The sequence below is a fragment of the Haemaphysalis longicornis genome, unplaced genomic scaffold (assembly GCF_048455015.1).
Source record: "Haemaphysalis longicornis isolate Haplotype H1 unplaced genomic scaffold, Haemaphysalis longicornis Haplotype H1 scaffold_9, whole genome shotgun sequence".
Lineage (NCBI taxonomy): Eukaryota > Metazoa > Arthropoda > Arachnida > Ixodida > Ixodidae > Haemaphysalis > Haemaphysalis longicornis.
Window position 1 is genome coordinate 30,922,640 of NW_027526460.1, and position 21,233 is coordinate 30,943,872.

General features: G+C 47.1%; 1 protein-coding gene across 1 annotated transcript in view; it reads left to right on the forward strand.

The window, feature by feature from the left end:
* The first annotated feature begins 464 nt into the window (after positions 1-464).
* LOC144152979 (cubilin-like) overlaps positions 465-21,233 on the forward strand; it is a 276,959-nt gene continuing 256,190 nt past the window's right edge. The window contains exon 1 of the mRNA XM_077684590.1: positions 465-778. The gene's annotated coding sequence lies outside the window, so the exon portion shown is untranslated. The remainder of the gene's footprint in view (positions 779-21,233) is intronic.

Consider the following 21,233-nt stretch of genomic DNA (forward strand, 5'->3'; position numbering starts at 1 on the left):
CAGCAGCTGCAGATTTCCACTTTCTTTAATTTGACCAATTGGGAAATACCAGGACACGCGATAAAGCCCCGACAGGAGCCGATTAAAACAACGCTTCTAATAATAAAAATAAGCGATGCTCAGCTGTGCTTCTGAAAGGCCTTCTTTTTTTTTGCCGCCACAGTAACCGAAATGGGCGACCGACATTACCCTACCCAACATCCCCCATCCGTCGGGTGCTCCCGGGGATGCTAAGTGATGCGGAGCAGAAGCGGAGAGCGTTTCCAGTCTCTCGCGCTCAAAGGTAAGAAGAAGGGGAGAAAAGGAGCAGGGGGATGGGGATAAAGGATGTGGAAGAGCATGCGTGGCGCCATCTCTCGAAAAGCCCTAAAACCCCAGCCGGGCGAGTGCGGCGCGCCCCCTGAAAGCGGAGCGCAGGCACTTTGCGCCGGCTGACAGCCTGCAAATGCAACATGGCCGACGCGTTGACTGCCGTCGCCGGTGCGGCTCCGTGTCAGTGGAACTCGACGGCGCGTGCTCCCTTCTCCCGCATCTTCCCGTAGCCGTGGCGACCCTTTGGGGAAGCGGCGGCCTCCACTCGGGCCCCTAGTGGACAGAGCCCTCCGCCCAAGGCCGTCTCCGACGTGACCGAGGATATTGCGGCAGCGTTTGTGTGGCCCCGTGTATGTATCCCGTGTTCCAGAATGCCTCCCCGGCGATCGAAGTCGACTCTCACATGGCCTTCTCAGCTGCCTCTGAATGGATGCGACTGCCGGTCTTGAGTAGGCCTAGAAGACGGGTGAGTGAGAGGCGATGCCTCCGCCGCTAATCCTCGGAGGCGCCGGGGAGTTTCCTTAGCAGCGCCCGTCCCCTTTTCCCCACCCGCGAGGAGTCAACGTGGATAAGCCGCGCGTCGCGCGCGACGCCTCGAAACTAGGGCGGGAGCAGTGGGACGACCGGAGGCTGAGGGGCGTCGATGCCGGAGAGGAGCGAAGAAAAACGGGGGCTTGCGGGAGCGTTTGCCCTGCTCGCGTGACACGGATACCAAAAGAGCATTTCCCCCACCGCTGTGATTGTATATTTCTTTCTGCGCTACCGTTGCTACCGCTTTAAACACACGCTAGCATGCGTCGCCGGTAATATGATCCTTGGAGCCGCAAACGTTTAGTAAAAGACACGTTAGTTGGTAGACATCAAAGGGCATGTTCTCTTAGCTGTTTTGTGTACTTGTTTTGTCGTTGGCTGTAGATGCGGCACATTGGTTGAGCTAATTCTGTTATTGCAACTTTTATTTTTAATAACGTCTACCAGTCATTGATTTAATTATCGCTGCGATGTTGGAGCAGATACTTCGTTGGCTGGTAAACTAGCGAGGTTGAAATTTCCTTTTCACTATCCCGGTGAGCACGCAGAAGTTTGGCGGTGAACCTAAACCGCATTAGCCAATGTTCTTGTTGCGTGCGGTCATTGCCTCCCAATGAATCGTGTTCGGAGTTAGCGCTAAGTAGGGCACGAAACACCATGTGGGTTCTCTATTATGCATGAGCCTTGGCTGGAGAGAGTCTCCCTCGTCGACTCTCCTCCTCTGCCAGGTACACTTGACCCGACCGCTGGGTTTTCACGCTACCAATGCTCGTGCTGTGCCGGCTGTAATTTGGTTTTGCGCGAAAGCTAAGGTATTCGCGCGGCCTCCTTAAGTGGATTACAAGTTCGCCTTCTGTCTCCGCCGCCCGTCTTCCCCTTCCCTCCTGGTATCCCTTCTTTCGAGGAGCAAATTAGACGTGTCAGCCCTGCTATTTAAACCATGTAAATTTGGTTACTAACCTATATTAGAGGTTATTGAGCATCTTTTTTTTGCTTCTATAGATGCGATGTTTCTCCGCAAAGAGAGTTAGACATTATCAGTTCAGAACAGGCGTTCCTTAGAATGCCAAGAAACAAACAAAAACGCGGCAGCGATCCGTCCGTGTAGTACATAGGTGCTTACCTTTTCCAGAAAGAATTTAAGGAGGGGTTTGAAGGATTATGCATACTGGGAGGACTAAACGAATAATTAGGCTTGTATAATTACAGAAAAGTAAACCTGTCAGCTTCCTCAAAAACAGCGCAGCCAAAGCCACGTAACAAATTTGAGAGTTTCATTGAGACTATGGGAACTGAGCTTGAGAATGTGTCTCCCGCGCGCGATGGCATTTTGATCGGGTTTGTAGCAGGAATTTTTATGCATGGATATGCGCTAATGGACGCCAGATTAATAAAAAAAAAACATCTACGAACTAACAGCGGGCAGTTTATCGCCTGTGCGCCCATGCGCACGAAATCCAATTATATCTGCCTACGAACTTGGAAATGTGAGATGTCGAAGAACGTACTTGATTTGTAAGAACGTTTCTTGAATGTAAAAAAAAATCTCACTTTAAGATGGCTCACATTTCCCAGCTTGACGTAAAAACAATAGCAAAACACAAAACTTTAACGCACAACAAGTAAAACACCAAGCTTAAATGTAAAACAAGTTGTAGGAAGTTTTAATTAAAAAGAAACACAAGTTATCAGACTTCGTTGCCAGAAGAAATGACTGTGCTGTACAGTCGCGAATACCACACTCGGTTAAGAGATGAAAAGTGATCTTTACAGTTATATATTGCAGTTTTCCTACTTGATATCTCATCCTACAGATTTGGTTTTAGAGTTTCCGTGTTGATAATAAAACTTGGTTTAGAAACCATATGCATCTTTTCGTACCAACTAACCCGGCTTTGATGGGTGTCAAGTGACCCTACACTATCTTCATTACAGTTTGCTATTTATCACTCTACTAATTGCACCAAAAAGTCACGGAAACAACGAGGTTACGTGTGGCGCTTAAATACATAAAGTGTGTCTCATCTATTAAGAATGAATATATGCTGGAGGGTAACTATACAAACCCGCTGCAGTGGCTCAGTGGCTGGCGTTGAGCTGCTGAGCACGAAGACGCGGGTTCGATTCCCAGCCGCGGCGGCCGCTTTTCTGATGGAGGCGAAAAGCAAAAACATTTACACCATCTTCCCGTAGGGGAACCCTGAGTAGTATGCAAAGCAGCCATGGGGTCGATTCAAGTGCCCATTAGTTTTCAGTTCATCGTTTCCGTTAGGTTGAGGTACGTAGCTACCGTTATATTTACAGTTTGGTTTTCATGGTAACTACCACACTTTTTACTTACCGGAACTACGAAATGGGAAATTGCGTTGAGCCCATGGCTGCTTCGCATACTACTCAGGGTTCCCCTACGGGAAGATGGTGTAATTTTATCAGATGCGACGGGGCTATGTCCCTCCCTTGTCGTTGTTACGCCATCCACACCCCCCACTGCGCATGCTCGGCTTGCTGAACGCCCGGTGGTGTCTTACCCTTTAATGGCTCCTGGAGTGACAGTGTTACCGGTGTCTTCCTGGGCCGGCCCGAGATGAGCCGAGCATGCGCAGTGGGGGTGTAGACGGCGCCACAACAAGGGAGGGACATAGCCCCGACCATGAGATGCTGGAGCGACAGTGTTGCCGGTGTCTTCCTGGGCCGGTGGATGGACGGACGACGGACTACAGACGACGGAGCCGAGAGCAAGAGATGCTTTGCATCTAAAATATCCGTGTGTACGAGATTTCGGCGACGCTAAAGATCCCCAGGTGGGAAGAATTAATCCTGAGCCCTCCAATACGGCGCGCCTCATCGCCTGCGTTGTGTCGGCGCGTTAAACCCTACAATCAATCAATCAATCAATCAATCAATCAATCAATCAATCAATCAATCAATCAATCAATCAATCAATCAATCAATCAATCAATCAATCAATCAACTATACAAAACCAACCAACAAAAGGAAGTGGACTTGGACAGGAGTTGCATAGGACAAGCAACTGGCGGACGACGGATGTACCAGGAGTGTGGCTACCGTGGCCTCCGCGATCGGCTCCCGGCGGGGCGCCGGCAGCAAATCGCGGAGGCCACGGTGGCTACGAAGGGACGGTACGAGAAGTGGAGACGGGCCAGCCCTGCAGGCATCAAAATTTGGCCTTCCCCTGCAATTCTTCACATAGAGGAATTGATGGATTGTGGGGCTTAAAGCACCGACGCTACACAGCTACGAGGCGCGCCGTAGTGGAAGGCTCCGGATTAATCTTGACCACCTGAGGATCTTTAACGCGCGCGAAATATCGAACGAACACACGGGCGGTTTCGCTTTTCGCCTCCATCAGAAACGTCATCACCGCGGCACGGATCGAGCCCGCATCCTTGGGCTCTGCTGCACAACGCTATAGCCACCGAGTCACCGCAGCCGGTTTCATATGTAGGGTGAGCGTGCTTCCGGTTCCAGTTTTTAGCGAGTTAGCACGTGCACTTAGTCACATAGCGGCAAAGCGGCAAACTCTTCTGTGATTTTATGCCTAATTTCTTTCTCGTAGTTTGGTTCGCACTTAAAACTTGCCCAATATGGTTATATTCATCTATTTCTTCTAGTATTTCGCTGGCTAGGCTGAAAGGACGGACCTTGTGCGTGTGTATTTGACATTACTTTCTACTTATTATTATTTATCTTTAACAGTACGACTAAGCGTTCCGAGCGTGGTTAATGATGCCTCCTTTGCAGGCCTTCTTCCGAATCAGTGAACGATGCGATGTCGTCTTCGAATCTAAGATGACACATATTCTTCACTGACTCGCGTCCCTCACTTCTTCCAATCAAGATTCCTTCTAGACATGCTGCAAACAATTTCGGCGAGATGAATACCCTTGTTGGAGGCCTTTCTTAATAAGGAACGTCCCTCTTTTCTCACGGGGCGTTTATTGTGCCCGCACAATCCTGCAGTGGTTTGTACTGCATGAAAGGCTTTTTCGTAATCTGTAAATGCTATGCTAAGGGGAGTATTATACTGAAAGTGAAACGTTAGGCTTAAAGTTGCCCAATCACACACTTGCATTCGAATACATACGACGCGCCGCAGCCAATGGGGACGCCAGGTCGGCGCATGCCCGCATTCTCAGACACATGAGGCGACACAGTTTTTTGGGGCATCAGGCACGCACATACCCACGTTCGCAGCCGATGGGGCTTTATTGGCCGCGTTTTTTTTTTTTTAGAACTCGTCTTGCATTCAAAGATTGGAGGACCGTCAGACATGAGAGACGATCGCTAATCGCTTAAAACCAGTGCCGCTTTGGCTGTATAAACAATGTTTGTAGGTAAACAAGAACGTCCTTTGTACATCCTTTGCGATATTATTTACTGTTCGACTAACACATACCGTTTCAAACATGAGAAGAACTTTCGAATACAGGACGGCACACAGGTGGATCCGTTCGTTATCGTCTCAGTTTAGACTGTGATTGTTGGCGGTTCGGATCGTTGCGGTTCAATTACCTTTCACTTAACCTACGATCATCATCATCATTGCCACATTCGTCTAACGATAGAGATGGTTCAACTGACTTACACTTCACCCACGTTCATCATCATCGTCAGAGAAAGTTGGCTTTCTTGCAGAGCGCTTTGGAGTGGACGGTCCCCCTCAGTGAGGCAAAGAAAGCTCCGCCTTGAAACGTTTAGCGGTGAGACAGCAGTGATAAATTGCTTTGATGTCATGCGGACAAACCCCAAGCACCGGAATAAAATTTTACAACTCCGTTTTAGATGGTTTTAGCGAGTACGCTGACTTTCAAGGCGAAAAGACCCTTAGAAAACTCCCACCTCTCCTCGCGGGAACCCCTGTGTAGATGCGACGCATAGGGGGTTCGCGTTGCAGCGTTGGACAGCGGAGGAACGGCGCTGGAACGATGGAGCGGAGCGGTGCAGGCACCGCGTTTTATAGCACGCGTAACGGTAAGGGGACGCGCCGGCGCCAGTGCGTCTGCCGCGGCTATGACGCAACACAATCCAACACAATCCACTTTAATCCAATCCAATCCAAATCCAATCCAATCCAATTCAAGTCAAGTCAAGTCAAGTCAAGTCAAGTCAAGCCAAGCCAAGCCAATCGAATCCAATCCAATGCCTCTCGCGAGAGAGTGTTCGCTATCAAGGAGGAGAGGGGTGAGCGGCGGAGAGCGCAGCTGGCGTGGCGAGGAGAATGGGGGAGGGTTGGACGCCGAAAACGCCGGATGGATGCAAGGACAAGGCGAGTGAATGAGATGCGTTCGCATCTAATATGGGTTTACATGGGCCTTCAAAAAACCAACCCATGAGGGAGCATTTTCGCACCCACCAACGGTTTCCTTTTCAATCTGGCTTTTCAACTTATCAAGTTCGGTGATAGCAACGAAAGGAAGGGAACAGTCTGAAAAGTCGGCTCAGAACAGCCTTAGTGTATTATCAACGTACGGGTGGTTAGCAAACTTTCGAAGCTTTTGAAAGCTTCTGCTGAACGTCAGTTAGCACACCCGAGTATCGTACTGAGTATCCATTATAGAATGTTGGAATCAAAGGCACCCATCAGGGGGAGGAGAAGCAGTTGCTTGTCAAATTCCTCCACAAAGAGGATGCCCTTACGCTCTTGAGAGAATGTTATTGAGACAACGACAAGCACTAGATCTTATGCAGAGAGAATAAATCAATATTCGTGGCCATAAAAGGTGATGGCAGGCACCACTCGCCTCGTGGAGCGAACCCTTGGTCCGGAAGACCCAGAGTGACTTGCCGTACAGGCCCTCTTCACGAAGTTTTGCTCGGATCCAAGGTCCGGGTATGTCAAGCGAGTCATCCACTCTAAGAAGGGAGGGGATGGGGGTAGGTTAGGGGTTTGTTGGCACTGCCATACCTGGTAGTACGGGGTGTCACGCGTGGGACAGAAATTGCAAAGGGAGGAATTTGAGTGGCATAGATAGCACGACGAGGGTACTGTAGGGACAGGCATTCTTGTGCAGTCGTCTGAGAGTAATGGCGTCTTTTGTGGATGGTCCAGCATGAGGTGGCGGAAATTTTTGTCTGCTATGTCTGTAGTGTGCCAGAATGTCTGCGTAATGGAGAAGTGGTTATGGGAAGGTGAACGTGCGTGGCCGTGCGGGTACGAGCTGGCCGAACTGCTATAAACTGGCCGAAAGTGAACCAATATGCGGGGGTCTTTAATTTTGCATTCTACAAATTCGCTTTTTCTGCAAAAAGTCTGTTCGTTTATTTTTAATTGGCTTCAAACCTGCAAAGCGTTGCTGGAGCGGGTGTTGCTCTCCAGGTTATTCTTTTTATTTTTGGGAGGGGGGGAACATGGAAAAAGAATTGGAAGAATTGGTGGCAGTGAGCGTTGACTTTCCCGTTCTGGTAATGGCCCGGTGTATGTAGTACGTGCGAGATGCAGCATGAACCGGCTGATTACCTTCGAGAGATTCATGTCTAAGCCCCCAGACGATGCTCATTTCGGGCAGCCCTTCGATGACTTAAAAGATCTCACTGATGCGTCCTCATTAACAAGTTCGGAATGCCGCTTGCGAGTCGGTCGGTATTGTGACGGCGTCCTGGCAGGTCGTAGCGGCTAGGGCAATGGCAACCTCTTGTTCTGATTCTGTTGGGCTTGTACGCACTGTATGTGCAATTATTTATTATTCAGTCGCGTTACAAAACCTACAAAGTGTGCTGGCTGATGCGGATTTAAGGCTGCGTCACTGTATCTAATCGTTTGGTCCTTTTCGTACTTGGCGTTAATGGCCAGAACTCTTGCGTTCCAGCGACCCTTGCTGTAGGCTGGGTGCATGTTTCGTAGAATCGGCAGTACTCGAATGGACCATTAAAGCTTGCAATAGAACGCGTACATTTTGGTCTTTCTTGGGTGGAGTTTCATATCGTAGCTTCCTTAGGGTAGTTCTCACGTGTTTCACCACTCTAGTTGGAAAGTGTGATGGACCTCCTCTATGTCCACCCCAAGTTATATGCAATCCCAGTTTGAGCAACTTCTTTGTTGATTTCTTTGGTGGCAGTTCCAGAGCGGTCCTATAAGCTTGTTAAATAATGGTGTTTATTCGTGCTTTCGCTGTTGCTTTAAGGGCCAATTACGGCGTATCATATGCCACCCAGCTGATAAGTATTGCGTGTATGATGCTTCAGTATCCATTTAATAGTAATCTTCATTTCATGTTCTGAATAGGATATGAGGGGACGAAAAAAAGAAAGAAGCTGGTCATGCATGGCAGCTTGACCAGCCCTCGTCCTCTGTTTACAAGGGCAGCATACAGCAGCGCGTGAACATTAAGAATTTCACGAGAGCAAACGGTAAAACAACTTTAGCTGTTTCACGGGTGACAACAATTAAAGGAGTAAAAATAATTACATAACGTCGCGTTAGAAACATGCACAAGAAGTTCGCGTAATAATAGACAATGGAGTACAATAGGATAAGCATTATGTATATGTACACACAATCATTACGCATCTTGGAAAAGATAGTACAACTGCACACCATTAGGCAAGCGACAGCTTGAGAAAAAAAATAATACAAACAAAAAATAAGAAAATCACGAAAACTTTGAATTGCACGCACATAAAAAGACAATGACAACCATTAAATCTACAAGAACAATTCGTAGATTTCCTTAGCAGTAAGCGTATAGAAATCTATACCTTTTTCGTATAATTATTAAAAATTATCAGTATTACCGTTCGTAACATTTTCTCTCCGTAATTTGTTCTACTTTGACCCACCGTCCAATACTCCGCCCGATGCGTTTCATATGCATGTTTATTTCTTGCAGGCCAACTCCTGTATTCGATACGCATTGTATAAGTTGCCTTAGTTGGTTTCGAGTTGGGTTAGCCATACTTTCTTGTACTCTGAATCTGCGGAGAGAGCACGTGGCCTCTTCATTTTTATAATTTTTGTGCCTTTAGGATGCAATTATGAATTCAGCTCCTCAGTTCGACGAGAAAAATTATATTCAAAAAGCTACAAAGCTCTTGAGTCAAGTACACCTGTATTTTTTTAACGGTATGCAAGCTTTGAATTAATGCTGTTGTAAGGGATCCTAGTAGTTGTTCCGAACCTAGAATAACAGATAATTAGCTACTGAGTTTTGTTAAGTATTTTTGATCAACCCTGCTTTTTTAGCATTACATTCGTGGCGTATTAAATCGCTAACAGAACTCGACAAGTATGTACAGCAATATAAAAAGAATAGTTGCAAGATATTATTTCGCAGAGTGCCTCACGCGAAGCTAAAGGAATTCAGCTCAGTAAACAACGGGTGAGTCGGCGCTTTATTTTTATTTTGTTCTGTTTTCAACTCTGAAAGCTTCGGGACACGCGCAGGAGCATTGCTGTCATCTTCCATTTTCTTTGCGATCCCCATTGGCCCATAGTGTACCCAGTAGCTTTCTCGGGTATAACGCCTGATAAAAGCCCTGAGAAGTGCTGCTGCCGCCTATTTTGTTCTTCCTTTAAATTTCCTTTCTTTTCACCTTCTAAAGACCTCCGACCTTCGGAGACGAGAAGCCAGTTCTTCGAAGCCATTGTGCAATCGGCCGTGTTTCAGCGCAGGCGTAAGAAGCTTAAGATGCACTCGAAAAGTGAAAGACTAGGGCAAAAAGGGTCAGAGAGAGAGACAGAGAGCGAAAAAAGACGCCAAGCTTGGAGGAGAAAGTTTAGAGAGAGGTGACGAGTATAAGCGAAAGAGAAGGAAACTACAGGAACAGAAAAAGAGAGGCCCCCGAAGGTAGGCATCTTTTATGTATGCAATGTCCGCATATTTTTTTCTCTGACGTGTTCGGGCTGGCACTGCAGCTGCCTTAGCTCGCGCAAACAAGAAAGAAAAAAAAAAGGAAAATAAGCGCTTGTGTTTGCCTCTCCTGTGTATGGAAATCATTTTACGGATAGAGGGTATCACTGATATCTTTCATGTCACCGCTCTTCTCTCTTCCTTTCTATTTATCGTCCTTTCTCTCATCTCTCTCCCTCTATTATATATATATATATATATATATATATATATATATATATATATATATATATATATATATATATATATATATATATATATATATATATATATATATATATATATATATATATATATATATATATCGAAATTCCGTCTTTCGTCGTCCCGGTTTCCTCTCGCACGAACGAAGAGCAGAGCTCGCGTGTGCTCCGTCCTCTCGTGGCGGCACAACAATGGCCATGACAGCAGCTGGACGCAGCAGGCAAGCCGAGCGGGGGGTCAGATGAGAAACACGAACGGCAGCAGCCCGGCTCTGAAGGATCCGAAGGGAGGCCGACGCAGCACTACAACTTTGACAACGTGGATGGTATTGAACAGTGACGACGCAGTCGCGTCGCCGTACGAGGGGGCATCCACACTGAAGTGAAGTTTTTCACGACGTGGAGGAGGGGAACGAGAGGGGAATTCGGGAAAGTGAGAAAATAAAGGACGAGGGCTGCTGGGAACAGCACCCGAAAATTGGAAATGGTAGCGGACTGCCTCCCAAAAAAGGCATTGTAAAAAAAAAAAAAAAACTCGTTCTTTCTTTTTTCTGCGTGTTTCAACAACGCGGACTCCCCCCCCCGCATCCGCAGAGTGCGCTCTTGGTTACAAAAAAAAAAAAAAAAAAAAAGCAGGCCGTAGGAGCCGCTCACTTTGTCCACATGCAACCCTTTTTACGGGGAAGCGTAAGTGTCCCGTCTGCGAATTCGGCGAGACTACGTCGGACGCCGACAAGATGGGAGAGGAAAGGCAGCGTCTTAGTACAGTGTACTAGAACTTTCACTGTACCTCTTCTAGTACGCTGCAGCCGTAGGAAGAGGGCGCCTAGAAGTAGAGAGGAGGATGCTGTGGAGAATGCTGTTAGCACAGGACCGGGATAATTGGAGATTAATGGGAGAGGCCTTTGCCCTGCAGTGGGCTTAGATAGGCTGGTGATGATGATGATGAATACAGTTTCTTATAGCAATCTATAAATATAACAGAGTCTGCCTGACATGGGAAGGGCAGAAATGCGCACAGGAGGTCAACACCCTTCGAGGACTGAAACAGGAATTCAAACATCCTTTCTCTCCTTGTATATCACTGCTTTTTAACACGACAGTGTTTTATGCCTGGTTACACGGCGATTTAACCGACGTCATATTCGTTACGGAAGTGACGACAGTACAACGAAGCAAGCGGCCTGTAAAGGGTGCATGCACCCCTGCACGTGGGGTATTCTTACGCGGAAGCAACCTTTAGTACTAAAGCATAAATTTTAGCGCAGAAAAATCGGGAATAATGTTTTTCAATGGCGCTACCACTGATGCAGTGTCTATCCAGCAAGGCAAATTGCCCAGAGTTAAGGACTATAAATATTTGGGAGATTGGATAAACTAAGGGGATAACTACTTAAGAACTCACGAGGAGCAACTTAACGGTAAGGGAAAGCGAAACGTAGCTATGAGGTAGCATAGAGTTCTGTGGGGGTATAACAAATATGAACTAGTGAGAGGAATGTTGAAAGGAGTAATGGTTCCGGGACTCCCGTTTGCGAATGCTGTACTCTGCTTAAAATCAGACGTTCTATGAGGATTCAGGCCTTCAAGTGAACCCGAGAAAGGTAGGCCGTTTGGCCTTAGGTGCGCAAGGAAAAACAACTAACGAAGCAATGCAGGGAGATATGGGCTGGTCGTCATTTGAAGTTCGAGAAGCACAGAGTAAAAAAAGTTTGGGATGAGGTTGAGAGCAATGGATCAACGAAGGTGGGCAGCTAAGGTTTTTGGGCACACACTGGTACAGGAAGACTAGAAGGCTAAAGATGAAGTACGGAAAGAACAGTGGAGAATCCAAAACAGCCAAGGTAATCAAAAAAGAGGCAAGGCAGATTGAAACGAATAAATGGAGAGAAAAAATGGAAGCTAAAACGTCGTTAGAGATGTACAGGGCTGAGAAATTGAACATAAGAAAGGAAAATTTCTACAATAATTCCCAGGGCAGTGCTTTGCTTTTTCAGGCTATAGAGCAGGTTGCTTGCGAACTGAGAGCTTTGTGGGGAAGTATTCACGAAATTATGGGGTATGCGTGGTCTGCGGAAAAGAAACAAAAACTATACGGCACATGTGTTGGATGGAATGCGAGTGTATCCATCCAAATCTACATGAGGGAAATTTTCGGCTTCCAGAAGCCCTAGGATTTAAGGGTAGCATAGAGGGAGTTAACTTCAAAGCTTTCGAGGCGACGAAAAGAAGATGAAAATGCTGGTGGACGAAAAGCAGAGAAGGAAATGTTGCCTAGGACAGCTACCACTTGTAATAAAAAATATTTTGTGCCTGCCCTAAGAGTAGCGCCAGTATAAAACGAAGAGTATAAAACAGATATGTTAGTTTTTTTTTTTTTTTTGTAAGATGTACTTAGGTGATACCACTAGCAATCATCCTCATCATCGTCATAGTCGTCGACGAGGAGCGTACGCCGGAGAGGGTGTGGAGGACCACGGACTGGCGGGGTGGGCAGGAGGGTGAAGGCACTAAATAGAGCACTGCACGGGCAGGAATTTCGAGGCCCGGCCGGAGCCGGCCTGGTAGAGACAAGTCACGGACCCAGCCTGAGCCCTACAAAACATTGAAATAAAAGCCCGAGCTCGCCCCAAGCGCGACAAAATTGTAAAATATTAGCCCGAGCTTGGCCCGAGCCCGTCAGCATTTAATAAAATAAGCTCGAGCCCGCCAGAATGTTTCTTAATACCAGCCAAGTCCGATATAGTCTAAATGTGAACCAGAAAAAGTTTGGTCTCTTTAACCTAAGATAATTAAACATAGAGAGAGTATATTGAATTTAAATTTGTTTATACTTGGACCTACCTTTGTACAACATAAATATCCTGTCCTAGAAAATGTATTTTCGAGAATCTCGGTGAAATATTCACTTCAGTTGCAACGGTCTTAGAATTTAAAGCATAGCGAGGATCGTTTAAATGGTGCAGACAAAAGTGGATCATCTGTTTATGCATTTTTTAACCTATGTCACGCCTTTCGTTGTTTCATTCGATTCGTTTCTCAAAGAACTCTCCTTTCAACTTGTTTATGACGCTAACACATTCTGCTGAGAGCTAGTTAAACTTTTACTTTTTCTCAATTTATTTCGAAAAGGTGCTTTGTCGGTTGTTTCCGGAACCTATCCAAGCACAGCTGAATTCTTCCCGTGCTCTCAAAGTTGTCTACACCAAACGCCGCTTTTATTGGCAAAACAAAACTGTATAAAAAGAGTAAAAAAGAACCAGGAATACGTTAGCTTATCGTTGGTGACACGGTCTGCACAAAGTCCAGTCCAGGTCACATTCTTTTTTTTTTTTTAGTTTGAAAAGTAGAGGGAAAAGACTATGATGTACCCTAAGACAAGTGTGCTCTAGTTTTTTACCCGCTCTCTCCTAGTATGGTGATGGAGTCCATGTTACTTTTATTGACTTGAAGACTTTCTAAGTGCAATGCGTTATTTTGTTATTTTTAGCGGTGACTATGCGTCGCTTTTTTGTTTTCATTTACCCTACAGGATCAATGAGCCAACTTCTTGTTCTTTATTCTTTATTCAACATATACCTGCAGCGCCCGAAGGCGTTATAGCAGCGTTATAGCAATTGTTATCAACAATTTAAAACTTGCGGTACACGACTGCCTGGCCTCAGGCACTACCCGGGCAGGCTGGGAACGGCACGGCCCAAAATTTGTTTAGGTCCGGAGCACCTTAGGACCACACAATGTCCGTCCGCGTCCGTGCGCATAGCATTTGCAATAACGAAAAATCACACAGGCACCGGCACGATTCGAGCCCGTGTCTGGTAGACAAGACAGCGTTAGTGTCAGTCGTCTTACCCATTGGGCTGCGACCGTGAGGTAGTACCTGGGAGTCAAACGGCTTGCTCCCTCGCCTGCAACGGTGCGGAGTACCATAGGACCTCTCAATGTCCGTCCGCGTCCATCCGTGCGCACACCACCATCAAGCGATAATCATGCGAAATTTGATTTGAGCCGTGAGTTGCAGTTTCATTTAGGGAATAATCAAGGTGCAACTCACGGCTCGAATCGAATGACGGTCGGGGCGCAAATGGGATGTCACTCGGGGCGCAACTTGGATGCCATTTCGAGTCCCCGCACTCCGCACCCTCGCCATCATCCACGGAGTGGAGATGCTGTCATTTTTTTGCTCAAGCCCGAGCTTGGCCCGGGAACGAGAAAATGTGTGCTACCCGGCCCGAGTCCGGCCCGCGGCCCGGCCTGGGCCCGTGTGCACTAGTGCCACTATACGCGATTCTGAACGCGAAAGCCTACGCATCCCGGAAAAGCACACAATGGCCTGCCTCTACCACCCGCCCGGGAGAAGCCTACATAACGGACTGCAAACTGCGATTCATGGCCCAGCTGCGGACACGTGGACAGCTAGCTTCAAATCACGTGCACACCGCCAGCGGCGCCACCGTCGTCACTGTGCGCGGACGCTCGTTCGCGTCGTTTGGTTTCGGACCAGGTGCTAGTCGCCTCCCGAGGCCTCCAGGTCGCTGCGGCCCTGTGGGCAGCCGCCACCGCCCCATAAGGGGGAGCTCTTTAAATAAATGTTATTTCTCTCTCTCTCTCTCTCTCTCTCTCTCTCTCTCTCTCTCTCTCTCTCTCTCTCTCTCTCTCTCTCTCTCTCTCTCTCTCTCGACATTCCCTCATATGTGCGGGATGCGTGACGTGTGCGTCAAGCTGTTCTTTCCCCACGCCTGCACAAAGTAAGCGCCACTTGTGGCTTCCAAATTTACGGTTGTACCGCGAGTATTGCGGAATTTTCAGGACCTGGAAATTTTGAAGCTCAGTGAGCCTAACGGACCCGGTACAAGTGCGTCTGCCGCCGTGTTTATCCTCACCCGGCTCCCTGACTATTTCTGGGGTAGTGCTCGACAGGGACGTGGCTGCGTACACACCACCAGACACCGCGTGGTGAAGCGAAATCCCCACAAGCGAGTACGACAACGCCACGTGCCAGGGTTGGCTGCCTCGGTTCTTCCCCGCCGCGCTGCTCGACGTCTACGTGTGCCGCCTACTACTGACGAAGCCTCCTCCGCGACCCAAGGCCGTCCGCAGCCGCTTCTTCCTGAGCGGACGCTATGTTCGTGTAGCCCAGTGGTTCTCAACCACGAGTGTGCCGCGGGCCCCTTTTGACATTAAAAAAGTGATGGAGGACCCCATGATACACTCTAATGATGTACGTCTCAATATCAAGCAATTTGCCCATGCAGCTATAGTCGCCCGCACACATGCAATGTCCGCCTTTTCGCTGAATTTCATGCTGAAGCACGCCGCATTATGAAATAGTTGGCTCTTGCAGCTGAAAGTCGCCCAAACACTTGTATGCTGCCGTTTGTACGTCTGGGTTTTCTGCATAGCCGGCGTGTTGTGCACAAAGCCGGCATTGATACAGTTGAAATGCGGAGCTGGGAATCAACGTAGCCCAAGCAGTGTAGCCACATTCTTGCATTGGCGGCAGGGTTTGGAAAAACGGTAAAATAAATGGCGGACGGGGGGGGGGGGGGGAGTTGAGGAAGGCTTAGCAGAACCCTGAAAGGGCCTCACGGACTCCCATTTGAGAACCACTGCTGTAGCCGAAGCTACTCGACCCCCTCGAAGTGAAAGAAAGGTCCCGAGCGTTCTCGCCCGCTGTTGCTCGGCCTTCTTCCGCAAGCTGTGCCTGCCCGCTTTCAAAGGTAGTGTCCCACTACAGACATTTGTTGTGGTCTGTGAGGACGACTGTCTCGATTTTTGGCTGTTGTGGTGGCTGAGTGGTTTTCAACTCATCGCGCCTGACACTGTGAGTACGATTGTGGCTCAAAGGGCGACCATTGACTGCCGATTGCCTTGCGATGGGTGCTCATCTGTGCACGTACCGTATTCGCCCCGGTTGCTCGGCCCGTTATGATTATCCGGTGTACGTGGCTCCAAGCCGAGGGTCTTACTCGACGTCTGGGTGATGGGGGAGGGTTATCACTGGTCCTGTTTTGTCTTGCTCACTTGCTTGTCTGTGCTGGTGACGGGAAAACAAACCCCGGGCCAGAGAAACTAGATCAAGTGTCGACACTTGTTGAGGAACTGGTAGCATCAAACGATAAGCTTCAGAAGGGCGCATATAGCAAATTCAAAGACCTCCAGCTCAATGTGACAGACATTAAGATACGCCTTTCTGAACTTGAGGAGCAATCTGATTCTGTCAGCAACCTCCGTGTAGACGTCAGTAGTGTCATCTCCGTGCTAAAAGAATCATTTGATCAGCTCAGAAACATTGACTCAAAGAAAACTCAGCGATCGAGCCTTGTTGTTGACGACCTCAACAACCGCATGCGCCGGAGTAACCTTATTTTTAGGGACCTTCCTAAGAGCACACCGGGAAAGTGGGCAGAGACTGAAGGAACGATTAACAAGTTTGCTAGCAAAAACTTGGACATACAGGTTGGGGAGATCCAGCGGGCACACAGAATAGGTGAATGGAACGCGGGAACAGTCCGCCCAGTAGTTGTCAAATGTCTCAACTTTAAAGACAAACATAACGTCTTAAAGAATGCTTGGAAAATAAAGGACCTAGAGTCGCCAGGTGTGTGGATCGAGGATGACGTTTCGCCAAGAATGCAAGTTACCAGAAAACAGCAAACAGACTACCCACGCAAAAAAGCAACCGGGTGGAAAATACAAGGTGCTTTTTGATTCGCTTCTCTTGAATTACCTGCTTGCAGTGTCGACCCCGTAACTAGTATTGTCGTGTCCCTGCCGAGGAGCGGAACCCCTGCTAGGGAACAGGGAGGCACTTCTAGAGGAGCCAAGCGCCACGGCTGCTAAAGAACAATGACTGAAAAATCATTCGTCTTCAAAGCTGTCAATCCTCCTGGCCAATTTTCGTAGCTCATTTAATAAACTATACCTTCCTTTCTCGTTCACTGAGTCATGTTTGGAGGATTTTGTGCTTGGACCTGAAACGTGGCTTTCCTATGATGTTAGTGATTGCAAGTTATCATTGGCTAAACATTTTTATATATTTAGGAAAGACCAAACAGTGTCTCGCGGTAATGGTGTCATTATAGCCGTTAAAAAGAATTTGCAAGCCCATTTAGTCGACACAATTTAATGTATATAGAGATCATATGGGTGATACTCCGCTCACCTGCTTCTGTAAGTTGTGCTGTCGGGGTCTGCTACCGTCCGCCAGATTCTTCCCCCGAATTTATTGAGACTTTGAATTAATCACCGTGTTTCATACAAAACAAGTACCCAAACTACACAATATATTCGTGCTGGTGACTCCAATTACCCAGGGATTGATCGGCGTTCTTGATGTGTTATTTTCGTTTAGTTTGAGTCAACCGCAGCGATGGCTCAGAGGTACAGCACTCGCCGCGTATGCGGGAGGTACTGGGTTTGAATCCTGGTACCGCCGGGCACCCACCGGTTTCTTTAACGGGTACAGGCGTCCCTGGTCGAGTGCGGACCCTTGAAAGGGGAATCCACGTCTGGAAAGCTGCATTTACCCTTGCGAGGGGCCCCTGACCCTTGTCCATATGGCGAGGCCCCCGGCCATCATGCCGCGTTGCGCCATTGCAAGAGTCTGGCGGCAGGTCCTGCCACAGGCGGTTGCGAGTTGGGCGTCCACCGTGGCTGTGGAAGGCACCATGTGCACTCGTGTGCCTTGGTGGCGCCGGGCACCTACCGGTAAAATAGGTAGAAGCGACTCCCCGGCCTGGCACTCGGCCATTGTGTGAAACTACAACGCTTGGTTAGTTCACCCGGCTTGCACGGGAAATCGCCCCTATGGAAGGGGGCGGCTAGGAAACGCAGGTGCTTTTTTTTTTTTTTTTGCGGAAAGCAAAAACGCTCGTGTGTACGAGATTTCGGCGCACGTTAAAGATCCCCAGGTGGTCAAAATGAATCCTGAGCCATCCACTACAGCGCGCCTCATCGCCTGCGTTGCGTCGGCGGGTTAAACCCTATACAATCAGTCAAATTGTCAAGCTTCCCACACGTGTCGACACAACTTTAGGTATTGTGCTGACTACAGAGCCAAGCAGTACGATCGCGCATGTTTTAGATAGCATCAGTGATCAAAACGTAGTACACTGCAGGTAACATCACAAAGCTACAAAACCGAGAATAAAAATAAAATTCTTGATTACAGCCGCGAAAACCGCTGCATGATAGAAATCGAACTTTTATCATTTTTCGCGCAGTTCTTCACTTCCTTTGGGCTCAGAAATGTTAACGATAACTGGCAAATTGTTCGTGATAAGCTTCTGGAACTCAAAGAGAAATACATTTAAAGAATAGGTATCCCGCCATCGGTGCAAAGCGCGTGGTTTTGACAGGCGTTAAACGCTCCATCAACAAGAAAAAGCAACTTTATTCAAAAGCCAAACGATCTGATTCATCCGATGATTGGGATCGCTACAAAGAATAATCTAAACTGTGCAAAACTGAAATCGAGGCGGCCAAGGAAAATTTTTTCATCAATGATATATCAAACCTACTGCAGACCAACACAAGAAAATTTTGGAAAGTGATACTCATCACCATCGTCCATATTATCCAAAAATGTAGACTCCTTTCCTCGTCAGAAGCTGCAGAGGAATTCAATTCTGTTCTTTGTTCTGTGCTTACAAATGAAAACCCATTATCAGCCACTCTTAACATGCAGTCCTTAGATTCAGATATGTATTGACCTGCTTATCACTCATGATGATTTAGCTGCAGCCACTGATAGACTCCCAACCAACTCTGCACCTGGCCCCAATGAAATATGCACCAAACTACTAAAAATAACTAAAGTGGCCATATCCCCGATCCCAGATGCTCTATTTCAGCAATCCATGGACACAGGATGCGCGCCATTTGCCTGGAATATTGCCCGTGCCATCCCAATTTTCAAGTCAGGCGACCCATCTTTGCCCCTTAATTACAGACCGACTTCCTTAACCAGCATAGTCTATAAACTTCTAGAACACATAATATCATCTGTCGTAATGAGCCAACCAAGAGAACACAGCTTCTTTTTTTTCAAACATGGTTTTTGGAAAGGCAGTTCCTGTGAAACCCAATTATTCGAATTAATTACTGATCTCTATAATGCTGTACATTCGTCATCACAAATACATGCGATATTCATTGACTTCGCCGAGGCTTCCGACAAGGTTTTTCACAATCGCCTGATGGAAAAACTTACAGCTCTTAATATCAACACTAAGGTTAACAGATGGATTAATAACATCCTAACCCATCGGTATCAATCAGTAAGCATTAATGACCATTTTTCCCTTTTAGAGTATGTAACTTCTGGTGTCCCACAGGGCTCAGTCTTGGGTCCGATCTTATTTTTAATATATATCAATGACAATAACAGTAATATCTGTTCTACTATACGAATATTTGGGGATGGCTGAGTTATTTATAGACAAAAAAAAAACAAGAATCCTTACCCTTGCAAGCAGACCTTAATCAAGTGGCAAAATGGTGTAAAGATTGGCAGATTGAAATAAATGTGCCCAAAACAAACGCCATAACATTAACCATAACTAGCACGTCAGAGCCCCGCCACTATTTTCTTAAAAGTATGTCTATACAAGCCGTAACCATGGTAAAATACTTGGGGGTCCATATAACATCTGATCTAACCACGAACCACCATACTGATACAATAAGCAGTAAAGCATCTAAATCACAAGGATTTATTAGGCACAGTCAAAATTCAGCTAACACGCCCACAAAGCTTCTGGCTTACCAAACACTAGTTTGATCAAATATAGAATATGCATCACTAATCTGAAATCCCTATCAGTCGTATCTCGTAAATAAACTTGTATCACTACAACATAAAGCTGCCCGATTCATTCTCAAGAACTACCCACGAACATAGAGCATAACAGAAGTGAAAAAATCCCTCAGCTTACCGCCTCTACAACAACGCCGGCTTCATAGTTCTTTATCGGTTTTTCATATGCTATACCACGGCCAGTCTTCTTTGGCTAACTCGCACATACAAGTCACTGGTCGCGTTTTTTTTTCTCGTCTAGATCATGCATGGAAAGTCCAGCCAGTTATCGAACGTATTAAGCTATTTTTCTTCTCGCCACTTTTACTTGCTATTCATCACTGGAATCAGCTCCCAGGTAACATCGTCACTCTCATTCATTAAAGAGTTACAGTTAGTTCCCAAAGTATGAATAGTTTTTAATGTTTGTGTCATTTCCGAACCTGTACATAGACTTGTTTAAATTTGATAACTATTGCTCCCCTTCTTGTGTTCCATTATCATGAAACTATGTGTTTCGACATGAATGTGTTTCTATTTGTATTTCCATGGGTGTTGCTGTTTATGTTAAAAATGTTTTTTTTTCACCCTCACCCTATGTAACACCATTACGGGCATTTAGGGTAAATGAATAAAAAATTGGCTCCAATCCACGCTGTGAAGGTGGCTGGAAAGCAAAGCTTTAAACGACACCCACTACAATTGCCCACGCGGCGTCACTTGAATTCATTCACGTGGCTCTACAAAGAGTGAAAGTAGAGATTCTGCCAGCCGTTACCTGGGGCTGTGCGTCTTCTGTCACCTCTCTATATTTTTTTCTCTTAGAGAAACGCATATAATGCGATTTTACTGCTCGGAGGTTGTTCGAAAGGTTGCCCTATATCTCTAGCTCGAGCCTACACACATGCGTGACGTCCGCGGCTCGCTTTTACACCGTGCTTTGTGGCTACTAGGCACTTCTGGTCGCGTCAGGGTAAGCCTATTTCCCGCTTGAAGCCTGCAGACTCTTCCAATGAGGTTTTTACTTCGCCGACCGAACCCAGGGAAACAGAACAAGAAACGAGCACTGCGACCAAGATATACCGAAACAAAGCAGGACAAGAAAAAAAAAAAGCAACAAGAAAGAAGAACCCAATTACAAGGGGGCAGACGTCAGAGGATGGAGAAGTGCGAGTGAAATTCCAACTGGACACGGAACAGCGGCGGCGCGCGGCTAACATTCCAGAAGATCTAGACGAATGTCATGGTCATTTAACGCGCGGGCCCGGGAAGTGGCGAGCCGCTCGTTCGCTCTATCCCGCAATCCGTTCTCGGCCTTCCCTTGGCCAACTGCGACTGGGGAATTCGCGCAAAGGAAAAGAAGAACGTGATCCAAACCTGGTATATTCCTTCCCACGCACTCTTAGATTCGAAGAGCGCAACCGTGGCTGCCGGCCGGCTGAAAGATGCGAGATCAGAAAGAAAAAATGCGAAGCAAGAGCGTCCGAAAACTTCCGCGCCAGCCGCAAACAACTCGCACG